The sequence below is a fragment of the Myodes glareolus genome, chromosome 8 (genome assembly GCF_982192425.1).
Source record: "Myodes glareolus chromosome 8, mMyoGla1.1, whole genome shotgun sequence".
NCBI classification, from domain to species: Eukaryota; Metazoa; Chordata; class Mammalia; order Rodentia; family Cricetidae; genus Myodes; species Myodes glareolus.
The window spans coordinates 68913186-68926695 of record NC_142033.1 but is presented as its reverse complement, the minus strand read 5'-3'; the positions used below and the strand labels follow the sequence as shown (position 1 = coordinate 68926695).

The 13510-nt window shown below is 49.3% G+C and overlaps 1 protein-coding gene across 8 annotated transcripts in view; it reads left to right on the top strand.

Annotated features, from left to right (window-relative positions):
- The first annotated feature begins 2804 nt into the window (after positions 1–2804).
- The window catches only part of Jakmip1 (janus kinase and microtubule interacting protein 1), a 93477-nt gene continuing 82771 nt past the window's right edge, over positions 2805–13510 (top strand). For all 8 annotated transcript variants that reach the window (XM_087909084.1, XM_087909083.1, XM_087909082.1 and 5 more), the window contains exon 1: positions 2805–3109. The gene's annotated coding sequence lies outside the window, so the exon portion shown is untranslated. The remainder of the gene's footprint in view (positions 3110–13510) is intronic.

The window sequence follows — 13510 nt, the reverse complement described above, 5'->3', positions numbered from 1 at the left end:
CAGTGGTCCCAGCCCAGCCCTGGAGGAGGTGGAGATAGCTGTGGCTGCTCTTGAAATAGGAAGTGACCTGGGTGTGAGTTAGCTGTGGGTGAGACTCAGGTCAGTGGAGTTTCCATTCAGAGGTGACTAGACTATGATCGGAAAGGCTGCTTTGCTGAAGGTAAGGTAGCTCAGTGTTACAACTGAAAAAATGAGACGTACTACAAAACATTAAGGGATGAACTTTTTAAAAATTTATTTATTTATTCATTGTGTGTACGTACCAAATGACTCGCTCGTAGGGATTTTTTTTTTCTTTTCCGGAAGGGCGGGAACAGAGAGCAGGGAAGGGGCGTGGCCCAGAAAGGCGGACTTAAGAACGGAACTTCTGACTTTAAAAGTCAGACCGGAAGTCAGGCTATATGTACCGGAAGTAAAGTTAGTGTTTTAGGGCTGTTAGAGTTCACTGATTTCCTTTTCTTTTTAAAATTGCCTGTGGTTCAGTGACTTGTCAGGGTGCAGGAAGCAGATGGGCGGCGGGGTGCAGAGAGCAGAGTCCGAAGGCAGATGGAGTCGGGCACCCTGGTGGCCCAGAGGACCTGGTCCTGATGTAGGTAGTGACTTTGGAGGCCCCAGGGGTCGCTGGTGTGGGGATGAGTGTTCCCTGCATCATTCTATCCTGCGAGGGTGGCTTTGCTTAGGCCTCATTTCTTCACCCATCCAATAGCACCAGGATTCAGAGACAACATACTTGATAAAGGCCACAGGACAGTAAGAACTGGGGCTGAACCTCTATCCAAGGTCTGGAGTGAGGTTTTGGCTCTTTCTCCTGCGTTTTGCTCTGTGTAGGGAGGCCCGGGGGTTTTGAGGCTCTGGGTCAGTGTTGGCATACACCAAGAGCTTGTTGAGGCAGCCATGATGAGCCAAGAGTGAGTGAGATGGGAGTGAAAACAGAAGGGTGGGGGTGGGAGTCTGTATTTAGACCCTGCCCCCTACTTAGGGCTTAGATACATTCCCATTGACTTCGTTAACGTCTCTGTGGTAAGGAGTGGGCCAGATTGCCTTTCTTAAAGTCCTAACCCTGTAACCTGTTCATCTACAGCAGTGTTTCCTAATTATTTTTCTGCTTGGTCACATGGATTGATACCTGCCTATTTCTTTCCCACCCAAAGTGCCTGTATGGTGTCACAGTGCTGACTGAGATTCTGACCCTAAGGTAGGACCAATCTTCATGACAACAGGCCCGTGTCACACTGGTTATTTTACAGTAGGCGCCAGTTCTTTCTGGCCTTGATAGAGATCAAGATTGCTTCCAGGCTTCTCCACTGGGGACAGCGGGAAAAGAACCCTGCTGCTTGGCAGGCCTGAGCTCATGGGCCCTTCTAGAGTCATCTCACTTCAGCGAGTCTCAGTTTCTCCATTGTGGGAACTGGTAGTCCCTGGCCTTGCTGCCCCTGCTGAGTGAGTCAAGGTGACCGGGCTCTGCTTCCCCACCCTGCAGAGAGGTAGCAGCCTGCAGGGGGACACAGAGCTTGGAAACCAGATGAAGATGCTGACACATTAACAATGCTTCAGGAATTCTCTGCTTGGGCTGTAGGTCTTGTCTTCTTTGTCCTAAACTGTTCACATCTGTGCCTTGGCTCAGACAGCTTCTTACTGTACCAAAGACACAGCTTCCTCCCTGTCTTCTACCCCCACAGGGGCTGCCTTCCAGGCAGACCTCCAGGTTGGCCCTGGAGCCATGGCTCTGAAGTATGAGGGATCTTTCTTTCCAGGCAGACACCTCTGAGTGGCCCCTGTTGTGCTTAAGGTCAAGTTCAAGCCTTGTAGTGATAGGGTGCCACTGGGTCTCTGTTGACACTCTAGGGCACGGTGCACCTTGTTCTCCTCCAGGGCTTTAGTGCCAGCCTAAAGCAACAGCAGAGAGGCAGAGAGAGGTGTCCTCCTAAGAACCAGAATGGAACCTGGACTCTGCACAGGGTTGGGAGCTGAGATATGGGTGCTCTGATTAATCTTAGGGACATCTGGGGAAAGTACTAGAAGGGAGAAGTACATGCAGGTTATTTTTCAAATAAACTCCTTGTTTCTTGAGGCTTCCCATAGACAGGGAGTTGTACACTGGGTGTTGCTGGGAGAGGATCATGGCTGCAAGTTGCCTGTATTGGGACTGTCTCCTACTGCAAAGATGCCCTCCTAGGCATGGCTTTATCTGTGAAAGTCTTTTGTTATAATCTTGTTTTCCTTTTCTTTTTGATGAGGTCTTATGTTTTTGATGAGGTATGTGTGCATGAGGTCTCAGACAAGGCTGACTCCATTTTGTTAAGCCTTTTTTTTTTTTTTAAAAAAAAAAAGATTTTATTTATTATGTGTACAGTATTCTGTCTACATGTATGCCTGTGAGTCAGAAGAGGGCGCCAGATCTCATTACAGATGGTTGTGAACCACCATGTGGTTGCTGGGAATTGAACTCAGGACTTCTGGAAGAATAGCCAGTGCTCTCAATTACTGAACCAACTCTCCAGCCCCTTGTTAAGGCTTTCTAAAAGTGATTCTGTGGTCAGGCTACAAACTTTGACACTACCATCGTGTGTGCATGCATGCCCTGCTGGAGGCCACATCTGTTTTGGAGAGGACGGGAGCTTCAGGGACTAAGGCAATCACTGTGTGACTGTTTAGCCTTTGAACCTCTTCAAGGCATTCCTAAAGTACCTGTTCCTTTAAGTGGGGGAAAGTCTGTGCCGAGAGGGCTGCCTTCTGCAGGTGTGGCACAGAGCCACACCCTGGTAGCCGGCTTGCTGCCTGTGTGCTCAGGGAGGTGTGTTCATCTGCCTGGGCACAGCTGAGACAGAGCTTGCCCAAGGCCAGCCTGATTGGGGTGAGTCCTTGGCTGAGATCAGACCCCCACTGCCTCCTGTTAGTGGCACATTTGAATGAGCAGGATGCCTGGGGCTCCTGAGCATTTATGCTTCTAGGCATTATTGCCACAGTATTGGCTACTTCTACTTTCTGTGACTGCAGACCTCACAGGAACAACTCACGGGAAGATGGACTCACTTTGGCCCCTGGTTTGAGAGGCTGCAATCCATCATGGGGAAGGCGAGGAGCTGCTGCTCAATGATAGGCGTGTAAGGTAACCGCTTATACCCTGGGGTACTCGGGAAGCTGAGAACTCTTGGAGGGAGGGCAGGATTGTATGTCTCCGGGTCCACACTCCAATGACACACTTATTCTGGCTTGGTCCCACCTCCTGAAATTCCACAACCTCCCAAAGCAGCACCACCAACTAGCAACCAAATGTGTGTGTGCATGTGCACGCATGTGCTTGCACACACATGTGGGGGCATCTTACCTTCAAGCCATAGCACACTGTGAAGGTTCAGAATGGCAGAATTAATCATAATATTGTAAATAGGAAAAGCAACTCACATTGACCTGGGCTCCCCCTGCTCCGCTTCCCTTTGATGCTCCCTGGAGCTCTGAAGGAGGCATATACTTAGAGAGATGGTGAGTCTTCTGTTGGATACATACTTGAAAACAGTTTCATTGTGTCTTCAGTGTTCATGGTACTAGGTCCCAGAAACACACCTTCCTACATATAATACTGAATGCCTAGCACACCCTCCGCTCTTCCCCTTCCTTTGCTCTTCCCCTCGTTAGCCTCCTTTGTCCCTTAGGCAGTTTCACGTCTACTTTTGTGTCGTGTATACATCCGTGGCTTTAGGTACCATACAAAGTCTATGAGCCACAGATGAGATAACACATGCTTGCCATTCTGACACTGCTTCAATTCACTTAATGTGATCGTCTCCATTTGCATCCACGTCCCTGCCAATGACATCCCTTTGTTCTTTGTGGCTGAAAGCCATCCGGTGGATGTGTAAATGGACAACTTTTAAAATCCACTCCTGTGTTGGTGGTCTCTTGGGTTGCTATGAAGCGCTGCAGTAGACATGGGTGTGCAAGGATCTCTGTAGCATGCTGATGGAGTCCTTTGGGTAAATATCAGCAGTGGGTCATATGGTAGACATAGTTTTAGTTTTTTGAGGAACTGATTTCCACCATGGTTTGGACTAGTTTACACTCCCTCAACCAGCTTTGTGTAAGGATTCTGTTTGTCCATAGCCTTGACAATATTGTTGTTCTCTCTGTGTCTGTCTCTGTCTCTCTGTCACTCTGTGTCTCTCGGTGTCTCTATGTCTCTCTTTGTGTCTGTCTCTGTCTCTGTCTCTCTCTCACTCTGTGTGTGTGTGCGCGCACGCGTAGGACAGAGGAGGACATCTAGTGTCCTGCTCTGTCACCTTCTGAATTATTCTTCAACACAGAGTTTCTCACTGAACCCAGAGCTAGGCTGGCAGCCAGCTAACTCTAGCAACCCTCCTGTCTCTACTTAGCACAGCACTGAGGTTAAGTGGCATATGCGATCATTTCCAGGTTTTTATATGGGTTTCAGGTGTCCAGACTCATGTCCCCAGACTTGCACAGTACCCTGACTCCCTTCTCCCCCTCTATTATTGTGAGTGGTTGTTTTCTTAGTGACTTCCGTTCTCCCTGGTGTGGGGTGGAATATCAGTGGACTTTAGATTTGCATTTCTTGGGTGACTGGTGAGGTTGAACAGTTTTTCGGGGGTATGTTTGTTGGCCCTTTGTACTTCATCTCTTGAGAACTATCCTTCATCATCTCATTTATGGATTGGGTTGGTTAGTTTCTGTTTATTTTTAAGTTCTTTGTTTAGTATACCTATTAATTCTTTGTTGAATGTCTAGCTATCAAAGATTTTTCTCCTGTTCTGCAGGCTTCCTCCTACTCAGTTGCTTCTTGTGCTGTGCAGAAGCTTCTGAATTCCATGAGATCCCCTTTGCTAGTTGTTGGCCTGATTCCCTGACAGCGGGAATCATACTCAGAAAGTCCTTGCCTATGTCTCATCTTGGTTTTTAATATAAATTATTTTAAATGCTTGGGTGTTTTGCCTGCGTGTGTCTGTGCACTACTTGTGTGCTCCAGGAAACTAGAAGAGGGTATTGGATCCCCTGGAACCGGAGTCACAGATGGTTGTGAGCCAGTTTGACACTGAATCCATTTCTTCTAGAAGAGCAGCCAGTGCTCTTAACCACTGAGCCATCTCTCCAGCCCACCTGTGCCGAATTTTGAAGTCTGTTCTCTGATTTTTTCCCTCTGTCATTTTCATTGTTTCAAGTCTCCTATTAAAGTCTTTGATCTATTTGGAGCTGATTTTTGTATAAGGCCAGAGATAGGGACCTAGTTTCATTCCTCTGTGTGTGGACATTCTGTTTTCCTATCATCATTTGTTGAAGATGCTGTCTCTTCTTCACTTTGTATTTTTGGCATCTTTGCTAAAAATCAGATGGCTATATCTGTGTGGGTTTGTATACGGACCTGCTATTATTTTTAAATTGTTATTTTATAATTTCATGCATACATCTATAGATTGTACTTGGAGCCTGTTCCCTCTTCACATTCTCACCCCCTTCCTCCTCTCATTGAATCTCCTCTTTCTAAGTCTCCCTACTTTCAATTCTGTGTGTGTGTGTGTGTGTGTGTGTGTGTCCCATTACATTTAATAAGGTTGCCTCCATGAGTATGGATGGGGATTATTTACCTGAGTGATAGCAACTTGCCAGTAACTACACCAAGGGAAATATGACCCCCCCCCTCCCTCCCAGCAACCATTAACTGTCTCTAGCTCCTTGGGGAGAGGTGAAGCTGTGTGAGCATCTCCCCATCCATGCTGGAATGTTGGTGGGCCCAGCCTTGCGTAGGGAGCCATAAGGCCCTGAGCTTACAGGTTCAACAGTCACGTCGTGTCCAAGAGACAGTGTTTAACGACATTCCTTCCTGTCTTCTGCAATATTGTACATGCCTTCTGTTCCTTTTTCTGTAGTATTCCCTGAGCCTTTGAGGGGGTGACATAGATGTCCAGTTTAAGGGCTGAGCACTGAACAGTTATTCTCAGCATTTCGCTGGTCCTCTATGTGACAGCCTTCTGTTTTGCTATCATGGCTCTGCAGGGTGATTTGAACTCAGGCATGCTGACTCCAGAATCCTTCTTGCAGAGCCTGCTCTGGGGCTCACATGTCTGTGCCCTGGTTTGATCAAATATGAGCTGTGTGACTTTGGGGGAAGTTCCTCTGTCTCTCTGAGCCTTCTTGGCCTCAGCAATCCTCTGCAGAACAACAGTCCCTCTGCCTCTCAGTGTTGCTACCTGAATCTTTCCCACGTTAGCATCTGAGAAGGTTTAAGAAGACATGTAGTAGGGACCAGGTGACGGACCTTCTCCAGGCCTTATGATTGTATCTAACCACTTCTGCCCAGAAGGCAGTGGCACCTACCTAGGTCAAGGGACACTGGATCAGAACTCATTGTGGTGCCCAGTGGTCCAGGGGCAGGTGGCTGCATGGATGAAATTGGGGGAAGAAGTGGTGGGAAAGCAGAGGAGGGTAACAAAAGCAAGTGCAGCCACCTGCCTGGGTGTCATGGTCTAGTTGAGGGCACTGTGGGCCCAGAAGGAGAGACAGGGATGAACTGGAAGGGTCTCTTTTTAGGAGCGCCTTGAGGTAAACGGGAAGTGTTTTTATTTATTTTATTGCATATTTTTGTGTGCACATACATATAGGGTGGGGGAGCAGCGGAGCATTGAGTGAGCGCCTGTGCCCCAGCATATGGGTGGAGGTCAGAAGACAACTGTTGCGAGTTGGTTTTCTCCTACAGTGGGTTCCAGGAATTGAACTTAGTTCATCAGACTTGTGTGGCAAACATTTTTACTTGGTTGAATCATCTTTCTAGTCCTGATAATGTGTTTAATTGTTCTCCAGGAGATCACGAGTGTAGGGGAATTTGTTACAGTTATAGTGTTGCAGAGATCTCCTGACTTATCAGGAAGCCAGGCTATACTTAGAGCCCCAATAGGACAGCTCTGGAGGGGTAGAGTCGCACTAGGACAACTCTAGAGGCTGGAGCCACACTAGGACAGCTCAGCCCTGGAGGACAGGTGTCCTGACTATCGGGAAGCCAGGCTACCTGAAGCTGGGTGCGGTGGGGGATGGTCTCCCTGCAGGATATAGGATCCTGCTCTTCTAGAGAGCGGCTGCAGCGGAGTTCTGCTCTGTTCCCTTTAAGGAGCATCCTAGCAGAGCTCTCAGTTTCTTGTGTGGCCCAAGATGTTTCTTCTTTTGGAAACACTCTGCTAAAGGGGAGCCCCTGCAGAAATGTAACAATCTCCTCCTGCTCCAGCGTAAAGTTGTTACTTTTTTATTCCTGGCCTTGTTCAGCCCCGCTTAAGGAGCATCCTAGCAAGGTTCTTCTGTTGTGCTCCGCCTTATTCAGGCCCCTGAGGGAGCGCATGAGCAAGGTTTTTCAGTTCAGTCCCCTGAGGGACATCCCAGCCAGGTTCTTCTAGTCTGGGCTGGTGAATGAAGGTCGTCACCCAAGACTCTTTCCAGAAAGATTTATTTGGGAAGGAGGAGTCCGGGACAGTGACTGCTTCTGCCAGGGAGGATTAAACAGCAGCCTCTAACTGAAGTGGCAGAGAGGCTTATATAGGGCTTCTTAGGGGTGGAGTTTTCCAGAGAGAAGAGGGATTGGTTTGTTTTTCCCTGCTCAGGGATTGGTTAGTTTAGTTGGTCAGGGCAGAGATGGCTCTGACTTTATGGCCAAACTATGTTACTTTCACTGGTCCTTTTTAGCTTTTTGACTCTAATCTTAGGACCAGGGCATATTTCTTTTGCTGGCTCTGATTCTAGGGACAGAGTGTGTTTCTTTGACACTAGTTTCAGAGTCAGGCCACATGTCTTTAGTCCTGAGTTTAGGGATAAAGATGTTTCTTTCTCTGGCCCAGGTCTCAGATCCAGGGTGTGTTTCTTTTACTAACTCTGGGTTCAGAGTCAAGGTGGTCAGTGATTGGTTGGTTTCCTGTTCCAGTTGTCCCTTTTACCCTAGCGAGGGAGTTCTGGGTCTTTGCAGACGTGGAAACTGAGGCCTGTAGCACCAGTACAACCTTCCATGCCAACCCAGACGGTCCAGAAATGCATAGCCAAGTTCCTGGCTCCAAGCCACACCTTCCACATCCCAGGAATAGGCCCTTCAGGCCTAAAGGCTTCTTGAACATGGAACCTGGCGTTAGTCAGGGGCTTGCCATCACATTGCTCCTTATTTGTCAAAGGCCACAGTTTGACTGATGGTACTACTGGCTACTCGCCATTGTCATTATATTATGTGTGTCCACTTCAACATTCTGGGGAAGTTTGTGGCTCAGAGTAGCACTGACAGGCTGGACACCTGCTCTGAGGCCTGGGTCAGGAACAGCATCACTTCACTCTGGAGGGCATTGTTGTGGCCTGTGGGTGGTAACAAGTGTATCATCAATGGAAGAGTTTCTAGTTGGCAATTGTGCAGCTGACCTTCAGTGTCTGCAGGGAACCAGTTCTACCAGGCACTGAAATGCCACAATGCACCTGACGGAGCTGTGCTTGAGGAAACCCATGGACATGCCCTGTGCGCCTTTAGCGGCCTCTAGGTTTTGTGTGATACTTGATGTGGTGGAAGCCAGTGCAGAGCGCTTGTTTGGACCCTGTTTTGTTCAACAAGCAACAAGGAAAAGTTTATGTGTCAGTACAGATGCAATTAAAAATAATTCTCCTCTCTAGTTGGCTGAACTCACAGACGTGGAACCCACTGTCATGGGGGATAGACTGTCTTGTGATCTTTATATCACCCTTCATCTTAAGATCAAAGTCACAGTGTTCAGGATGAGAAGTCACATGTCTGTGACTTAAAAGAGATTCATAAAAATAGGCATTCTGCACAGAGATGCATCTTCATAGACGGGGGAAGCAGCTGTGGAGAAATGTGGGCATTCGGGGGCCTCCAGATGTAGGGATGGGAAGTTCATTTACTGTTCTAGAAAATTCTTTGTAGCGTTTGAAGTTTATTGAAATAAGTTTTTAAAATGTGTCCCTGGGAGCAGAAATATCCTGGAGACATGGTTGCTGTGTCCCCCATCCATCCCCGCAGTTTCTCCTTCATGTCTCGATCACGTGGAGGGTTTGAGGCACCACCGTCTACATTCCTTCCTGGACCTCTCCTTGGGAGCCAGCACTGATGTGAAAGCAAGACCTTCTGCCTTTCACTCCTGCCGTAGAGACTGCACAGCACTGTTTCCAGAATGTCGGTGTTGGGATTCTTCTCTCAGATTTTCATTTTCTCCTACATTTTCCTTCAGTGTTTTTGGTAACATACATTTATTGGCTATTTCACCTGGGTTCATGCAGGACTTGCAACAGAGCAGCAATGTCACCTTTGCTGACACCATAGCAAGCGGAATAACTATCCATGTTAGGGGCTTCCCCCATGGGGAAAATGTGGTCAGCCCATGGCCTGAGTCTTGTCCCCAACTCCTGCCACCCAGCACAGATTCTCTAAGGAAGTCAGCCCTAGGCAGCCAACGCTCTGCCCAGAAAAGAAATGGCTGTCTGCTATCTGGAGGGTCAGAGTCCTCTTTCCTGGACCGCTGTACTGAGGGGACGTGTGAGTAGCTTGCTCCTTTACATGCTGGAGAGAGTAAAGGGTTCTAGCCACCATGCCGGTGCCGATGCTGATGACAGATTGGATGGGGCCAGTTGTGGGGCTGTGAATAAAAGAACAGGCTGCCTTTCCTTCATCCCCAGGCCTGTCCCTGTCTGTGGGAGGCCAGTGCTGGGTAGGACTTTCCCAACCTTGAGAGACATGTGTAGATGTGCAGATTAATCTCAAAGGGCATGAGGTTGGATTTCTTCTTATTGTCGTTTGCCCCCTTGTAACCCTGGTGAACCTCCTAGGAGACTAGTGAAGATTTGCCTCTTCCAGGGAGTCCAGGCCCGGAACTCCATGCAATTATTGTGAACCACTTTACCTGCTAGCTCTCAAGTGCCAGGAGCGGCATCTGTCCTCACTCCCTCTGCATGGTGGAGCTGGGGATCAGGGGGGCAAGTGGAGGGTTTGGGAGGTGATCTAGGTGAGATATCCACTGGAGCAGAGCCTGTCAGGAGGGTGGCTTTCTCTTCCAAACTCTGAGCCCTGGAGACAGAAGGGCAGAAAGTTACTTTGGGAAACATGGCCTTGGCCATCCTGGGACTCCTATGCCCTGACACCGGAAATCTGTGTGGGCTGGGCTGGCAGGATGCAAAGGATGCATGGGCCAAGGGTGGACCTCTCTCCTCTCCAGAGTTCAGAACAGGTCATATCTCACATGATGGAAAGGAGCCCATGTCAGGGCCAGAGCAGCCTGGGTTTATATGTAGGCCTGCTCTGTGCACTTTCTTGGTCCATCCTTTCTTATGGGAGATGCTGTTTTCTTCAGCTGGGGCGTGTTAGTTATGTACATACACATCATCAGGTCAGTGCCAAGAGACAGGCCACTGCCCCTAGAGGGAAATGAAAGGTTGGCAGAATGTTCAGCTGGGGGATGGCTTTCCAGCCAGTGGTTTCCACAATGGCCCTCCATCCTGCACCCCACCCCCATATGTGAGAGGGCATGGGGCTCTCCAGCCTTGAGGCTGTAGAGAGCAAAGACAGCAGTGTTTTCGGGGACTTGCCTTTGAGAGTTAGGACTGGGACTTCCCGCTGGCATCTGTGTGCCTGTGTTGTGTGTGAGTCTCTGTCCACGGAGGAGTGATTGTGGTTCTTTGGGAGCCCGTGGCTAGCGGTGCAGTGCCCACTTTTCTGTTTTTGCTTATTAACCATAAATTTCCATGCTGCTCAGTTATTGAATGTCTGCATCACTTTGCAAGAATGTTCCAGAAAAGCATCACCACTTAGTAGAGGCACAGATGGAGTCACATAGTGACTTTCTAAACTCAGACGAGCTCCAACTCCGGGGATGCAGTTGGAGCTCGGGTGACCCCAGCTTCCTGAGAGACGTCTGGACTGCCCTCGAGGCCTCCTGGTTGGGCGAGTCAGCACAATTTAGTATGTGAGGCTTTTCTCTTATTTTCCTGGTCTTCCATACAGAGGAATCCTGACAGGGTAGAAATGGCTGTGTCATAGCAGGCTCTGCAGAAGCTCACCATCCTCCTGCCTCCGCCTCCTACATGCTGGGATGACCTAAATGCTGACAGATTTCTAAAAATGGATCATTGTGTGTGTGGAGGGGGTGGTACATGTACCATGGCACATGGGTAGAGGTCAGAGGACAACTTTGTGGGACGAGTTTTCTCCTTTCACATTTACGTGGGTTCCAGGAATGAAATCAGGTCTCCAGACTTGCAAGGTAAACAGCTTTACCTGCTTTTCCGTCTGGGCCCTGATGGTTCTGTTTGGCTGTGGTGATGACTGAAGGGTCTGGTGATGGTGCTGGTGATGGTAATGGTGATGGTAATGCTGCCCGTGCTGGTGCTGGTGATTGTAATGCTGCTGATGCCGGTGTTGGTGCTGCTGCTGCTGCTGGTGCTGGTGCTGGTGCTGATGCCGGTGTTGGTGCTGGTTCTGGTGCTGGTGCTGATGCTGGTTCTGGTGCTGGTGCTGCTGCCGGTGATGGTGATGGTGCTGGTGCTGGTGCCGATGCCGGTGTTGGTGCTGGTTCTGGTGCTGGTGCTGATGCTGGTGCTGGTGCTGCTGCCGGTGATGATGATGGTAATGCTGCCGGTGCTGGTGTTGGTGCTGGTAATGCTGCTGGTGCCAGTGATGATGATGAGAATGGAGGTAAAGAAGCAGAGTGAAGACTGCTCTCCCAGCCTGCTGTGACATTCTACCCATGGTGGCACAAGTCCTGATGAGATTGCCAATCACAGTCTCCCCTCTTGCTGGTAAGAGGGACCTGCAGGGCACCCCCTTTTTTACCATTATCCTGTGGGACCCTGTGACCTCTGTAGACATAGTAAATCTCCCTTGAGCTTGTTTTTCATCCAGGACGTGGAGAAAGTAAAGGGCAGTCATGCGCCATTTAACCTGCTCAGAGAGATGATGCCCTTAGGCAAGAACATCACAGAACGATTCCGCAGAGGAGGTAGCTGCAGCATCACCTGGATGTGGGATCTCAGGGACCATAGTGCATGCCCATCTGTCATCCGTCACACCATCACTATTGAGTACATGACCATTTTGCCACTGGGCAGCTGTTCGTTGGCAAGAACAGCTTGGTGGTGGGCCTGTGGGTGTACAGCTCAGCCCAGTCCTGGGGAGGCCTCCTGTGGCTGGAGCTTTGAGGGAGACCGAGCTGCCCTCTTGTGTTGTGTTTGAGGTGGTTAGTGTGGATAAGGAATTGCTGCTTTCTGGCCTTTCCGTCGAGGCCTGGAAGTCAGCCTGCCTGGCTGAATTGCTCTGCTGTGTTTACCTCGCCAACCGTGGCTCTCAGCAACCTCGCAGCACTGCCTCCTGCTGTACCCTGAACCCCACTGTCGTCCTTTGCACATCTGTCTCCTCTGCCCTCTCCCCAGGCTGTGACTCTCAACCTCTGTGTATGTCTCCAGATGGTTAGGTTACCATGAGCTTGGCCAGCTCTAGGCTGGTTAAGTTGTTCAGGACAGGAGCTTTGGTTTGCTTGCACCTGACAATTAAAAATCTCTCTCTCTCTCTCTCTCTCTCTCTCTCTCTCTCTCTCTCTCTCTCACACACACACACACACACACACACACACACACGAGGTTCTATGGTGCTATAAAAATTGCCATAAACTGAGTGTCTAAAAACAGAATTACATTTCCTCATGTTCCTAGAGACCAGAAGTCAAGGTCAGAGTACTGGAGGGCTGCTCACTTAGAGGGTTTGGGGAGGACCCTTCATTCTTCGTCCAGTGCCCAGGAGTGGTAGCAGCTCTCTGGTTCCTCGGTTTGCGTGTGTCCTACTCCACTCTCTGCCTCCTTGTGCCTGACTCCGGGGTTTCTACTTGGAAGGACAGTAGCCACTGTGGATTTGGGCCCCAAACCAGTATACCTTAACCAGTGGCAGCTCAGTGGTCTTGTCTCTTCATGAGATCATATTCCAACCGAAAGGACATGAATTTTTGGGAAAATCCTGTTGAATCCAGTTTATATGTACCTCTGTATTATGAGACAATAGCTTTATTGTCTTGAGTGTTCATCCAAGCTTGGTGCCGTTGGCCTGAAATTCCCTTTGACTTTGGCCTCCAAGACACCGAGAAGATGTTGAGCCCTGACCTCTTGACCTTTGTATGTCTGCTTATCTCCTCTCTTAGGAACCTCAGGTTCTCTTGTCTTTCTGTGCCTTTGTCTTTTTCTCTTTGAGCTGAAAATTATCCACAGGAAGAAAGTGACTGCACTCTGTTGCCCCTGCAGCACACAGCCCTTGGGGCTCTCTATCACGTACGTGCCTGTGGGGATGTTTGGGGGTGGTGCTTTAGAGAAAGGTGGGTCTCACTGCCCAGTGGCAGAGACCATGAAGGCAGCTGAGGCTGGTGTATATAAGGCTCTTGGGGAAGGTAGCTAAGCTGGAACTCCAACCCCCAACGCCTGACTCTTGCTTGCTTTGGTGACCTGTGCCCTTGCTCCAAAGAAGGTAAGGACAGCGAGGGATCTTGGGCTG